Here is a 5,000-nt window from a genome sequence, read left to right on the forward strand (position 1 = left end):
CTCTCTCTCTCTCTCTCTCTCTCTCTCTCTCTCTCTCTCTCTCTCTCTCTCTCTCTCTCTCTCTCTCTCTCTCTCTCTCTCTCTCTCTCTCTCTCTCTCTCTCTCTCTCTCTCTCTCTCTCTCCTCTCTTACTTTCTCTCTCGCTCTCTCTCTCTCTCTCTCTCTCTCTCTCTCTCTCTCTCTCTCTCTCTCTCTCTCTCTCTCTCTCTCTCTCTCTCTCTCTCTCTCTCTCTCTCTCTCTCTCTCTGAAAAGATGTTTGGGTCACTTACCGACATAAGTGGTTGAGGAGAAGAAGGGGGGAGGGGGAGAAGGAGGAGAAGAAAGAAGAGGAATAAAAAGAGGAAGAGGAAGTAGAGGATAGGAAGGGGGAGGAGGAGGAGGAGGAGGAAGAGAAAGAGGAAGGGGAAGAGGAAGAAGAAGAGGAGAAGGAGGAGGATGAAGAAGAGGAAGATGACGAAGAAGAAGAAGAAGAAAAAGAAATGGAGGAGGAAGAGGAGGAGAAGGGGAAGAAGAAGAAGAAGATGAAGAAGAAGAAGAGGGAGAGAGGGAGGGAGGAAGAGGAAGAGGAGAAGGAAAGAACAGGGAGAGGAGGAGGAGGAGGTGGAGGCGAGGGGAGAGAGGAAGGGTCAGAAATTTCCCCTCGCCTCCCCTCCTGTGGGTGGTTGTGACACCGTGTTTGTCAACTGGGGGGTGAGGGTGGGGGGGAGTGGGCTTTGGGTGGGCTGCTGAAGGGCGAGAGGAGGTAGGGGGGGTGGTAGGGTCATGGTGGTAAGGAATGTTTTTTTTCTTCTCATATTTACTTACTTATTTCTTTTTAGAAGTTTAGGTTTTCCCCTCCTGTATGTTGATAGCGCTGTTGGTTAACGTCTGATAGTTTGAATTTATTCGTTAACGGTTTTATAGATTTCATGATTTCAAACCGATGCATTTGATTATTTTTTTTCCTTTTTTGTTGCCTTCATTTTGTTCATTTTTTATAATTTGAATGTCATAATTTTTATCGTTTAATTAAGATTTCCTCTCCTGTTTGTTCGTTTGTTGTTTGTTTTGTATATTCATCTCCATCTCGTCGCGGTGTTATATTCCTTTTTCATTTGTCCATTTATTTATTTCCCTTATACTTCCTCTCATTCGTTCCTATCTCAGCGAGCGTCCGCCATAACCCTCTCCCATGGCCTTCATATCCCCTGACTTACGGAGTATAACAGTGACGTAAGGTCGAAACATCCACCTAGTGTCTATGGCTCCTTGTGACTTATGGACATGTCTCCCCCGATAACTGTGATGGCGGTGAGCATCACGAAGCGTCCGGCTGTTGAGATGTTGCAGGTTTCAACAGACGCAATACAGTCACAGGGAGGAAATATTTGTATTGGTAATGAAACGTAACACCGACGGAATTAAGATTAAAAGAGGGAAACACGAGTAATCTGTTTCGTGTTTCGTTGCGGCAGTGTTTCATTCCAGGGACAAAGTATTAGTTAGAATATTTACGCAATGCGAGGTGTCCAGGTGTCGAGGTGGGGGGCTATGGAAGGCATGCAGGTGTAGTCCGAGAGGCTGATGGGATGCAGGTGTAGTCCGAAAGGCCTATGAGATGCAGGTGTAGTCCGAGAGGCCTATGAGATGCAGGTGTAGTCGAGACACTGATGATATGCAGGTGTAGTCCGGCTGTGAAAGACATGCTGGTGTAGTTGAGAGGCTGATGAAATGCAGGTGTAGAAACTCCGCCCGCGCAGGTGTAGCGAGCGATCGGGAAAGACGGCGTGCCAGGACCTCCCATGAGAGAGCGGACACCGGAGAAGGATTAACTTAACGAGGTTGACTGTCTTGGGGATGCTGGGGGATCGCTCCTTCCCTCCTTCCTCCTCGCATCTCCGGTCGCGTGCCCTTCGTCCCCGCGTCTTGGGTTTCGCATCTGAATAATTAAGTTACGGAAACAACTGTACAAATATCGCCGGCACGCATCGTCGCTTTCGCCCGGCACTGCGCTTCGCTCCGTTCCGCTGTCTTTAGTTCCCTGATGGCGGGCTTAGGAGAGGAGAGGAGAGATTTCGAGGCGGTTCTTGGTCTCTGGGTTCTGTCTCCTGTTGCTTTCTGTGTCTTTTGCAGTGTAGGATTTATTTGACGTATATTTTAACCTTGCCTAGTCTGTCCCGTATTCTTCTCTCTCTCTCTCTCTCTCTCTCTCTCTCTCTCTCTCTCTCTCTCTCTCTCTCTCTCTCTCTCTCTCTCTCTCTCTCTCTCTCTCTCGCTCTCTATCTCACTCTCTCTCTCTCTTTCTCCACGCCCTGTCCTTGTTTCCTTCCCCCCCTCCGCCCCCCCACCCCCACCCCACCCTCCAGTCACCGCACGCCCCACCTGAGGTCATATTTATGTAGTGGCTTCGAGATGTTTTCTCTCCCTCTCTTTCTTTCTTTCCCTCTTCTTCTCCCTTTCCCCCTCCCTCCCTCACTCTGTCCCTCTCCCCCTCTCTCTACTCCTCCCTCTTTCCCTCTCCCTCCCTCCTTCCATCCTCCTTCTCTCTCTTTCCCTCCCCACTCACTCCCCGCTTTCTCTCTTTCCCTCTCTTTCTCTTTCTCGTTTTTTCTTGCTTTCGCTCCCTCCCTCCTCTCTCCTATCCTCCTTCTCTCTCATTCATTCATTCTTCCTTTCATCTTCCTCTCTCCCCTCCTCTCTCTTTCTCTCTCTCTCTCTCTCTCTCTCTCTCTCTCTCTCTCTCTCTCTCTCTCTCTCTCTCTCTCTCTCTCTCTCTCTCTCTCTCTTTCTCTCTCTCTCTCTCTCTCTCTCTCTCTCTCTCTCTCTCTCTCTCTCTCTCTCTCTCTCTCTCTCTCTCTCTCTCTCTCTCTCTCTCTCTCTCTCGCTCTCTCTCTCTCTCTCTCTCTCCTTCGCTCCCTCTCGCTCAGGATTCATCGTTTCTCGCCTTGATTTATGAAGATTTGTGGATCATTGAGGCGGTGCGGTTAATCCTGCCACGTCTGGTACATGGGATTTATACTGAGTTTTGTCCCGCTGTTAGAGAGGGAGGAAGGAGGGGGAGGGGGAGGGGGAGGGGGGAGGAGGGGAGTGAGGTGGTGAGGAGATGGGGGGAAGGGGGTGAGGAGGAGGTAAGGAGTGGGGGGTCAGGAGGGAAGGGAGGTAAGAAGGGTGGGAGAAGGGGGATGGAAGAAAGGAGGAATGGGGAAGAAGGAGATGGGAGAAGAAGAAGGAGTTGGAGAAAAAGAGGTTGGAGAAAGAGAAGGAAGGAGGAAGATGGGGCCGAGGGAAGAAGAGAAAAGAGGAAGAGAAAAGAAGAAGAGAAGGAGCGTACGTATCAGTAAGAAATGTAAGAAAGGTGTAACAGCCGTCGGTTGAGAAGGGAGTGATAAATGGGGAGAAGGAAATGGGGAAGTGAAGATGGGGAGAAAATGGGTCGCTGTTGTGCTTATGGGGAGAGAAGATGAGGTTATGGGGAGAAGATAATATTTTTTTCTTCTAGATGTTAGGGAGAAATTCTGATGTTAGGATTATATAAGATATGAAATATGGACAAAAAACAACAACAAAAATAACGAAAGGAAACAGAGAATGAGAGAAAACAGATATTAGAAGAAAAAAAAGTATGATAAGGGGATACGAGCAAAGAGAAAGTCATTTAAAAAAAGAGTAGGGAGAAAAGGAAGGAGAAACGTATGCAAAAAGAGGGAATAGAAGGACTGTAAAAAAAAAAAGGTATAGACAGAAGGAGGATAACGGCCGATTCGTGGTAATCCAGTGGCCGGTTGTGCAAGCTCCGGACACCAGATTTTTACAGATTTCGGTTACCGATTTTTTTTATTGTTTATAGTCTTTTATTTATCAGTGGTATTTATAAAAAGAAAAAATAACTATGTAATAGGAAGCTTTTTATAGTTTGGTTTGGAAATGTTTGGCTATCATTTAACATCAATTTCGATATAAGGAACTGAAAGCTTACAAATAAAATGATAATAATAATAAAATAATATCGTTGTAAGGATATCGTATGGTAGCCTAAAGGATGCCCAGGGTTTGGATTGATAACAAAATACCTCGATTGTACATTAACGCACGAGTCCTCATCGACGCATCTCGCTATTCTCCTGTTATGGCGGGAAGGAAGCGGTAATGGTGACAATGTATCAGATTTTGTTCCCGTTTTATTATTCGTTAGGCTTGTACCTTCCTCTATCGCTCTGCTTATCTCTTTCTGTCTCTCTGCTTTTTTTTTTCTCTCTCTCTCTCTTTCTTCCTACCTATCTCTTTTTTTTCTGTCTCCCTGTCTTTCTCTCTATCTTTCTCTCTGTCTCCGTCTATCAGTGTCTCTCTCTCTCTCTCTCTCTCTCTGTGTTACAACCCATATCGCAAGTTATAGTTTGTATCTCGCCTCTATTACGAAAACGTTACCATCTTTTGTTGCTGTAACAGACATATTCTGATCCGTATCGCTTCATTGTCAACATTTTTTTATCAGCTTATCTCGTATGCCTTTGGCTCTAATCAGTGGGCGGGGCTTGTCATTGTTAATGAGGAAGGGCGCGGTTTGTTGGGAAAAATTGTGTGATTGTGAGCGTGGAAAGTTATTGGCACGAATAAGGGGCGGGGCTTTTTAGAATGGTAGGCGGGGCAGGAGATAGTAATGGGTATAAGGTGGTATTTCTTGGTATTAGCATAAAATGCCCATAAAATCTAAAACAGTAGAAATTCCGCCGATTCATTATTGCCTTGTCTATTCCAATATTGCAAAGGTTTTAATACTAAATGAAATGGTGAAAATGAAAAGCTAAATAGAAAGAGAGGGAGATAGAGAGCGAGAGAGAGAGAGAGAGAGAGAGAGAGAGAGAGAGAGAGAGAGAGAGAGAGAGAGAGAGAGAGAGAGAGAGAGAGAGAGAGAGAGATGGAGAGAGAGAGAGAGAGAATGATAGAACGAGGATATAAAAAATGATTAAGTTGTACCTCTCCTGAAGGTGAAAATAATGATCGCAAAGGCATCATCAATAAG

General features: G+C 46.0%; 1 protein-coding gene across 2 annotated transcripts in view; it reads left to right on the top strand.

The window, feature by feature from the left end:
• The window catches only part of LOC125040053 (homeobox protein onecut-like), a 301,104-nt gene that overhangs the window by 275,769 nt on the left and 20,335 nt on the right, over window positions 1-5,000 (top strand). The window lies entirely within an intron of this gene.

The sequence above is a fragment of the Penaeus chinensis genome, chromosome 28 (assembly GCF_019202785.1).
Source record: "Penaeus chinensis breed Huanghai No. 1 chromosome 28, ASM1920278v2, whole genome shotgun sequence".
Taxonomy (NCBI): domain Eukaryota; kingdom Metazoa; phylum Arthropoda; class Malacostraca; order Decapoda; family Penaeidae; genus Penaeus; species Penaeus chinensis.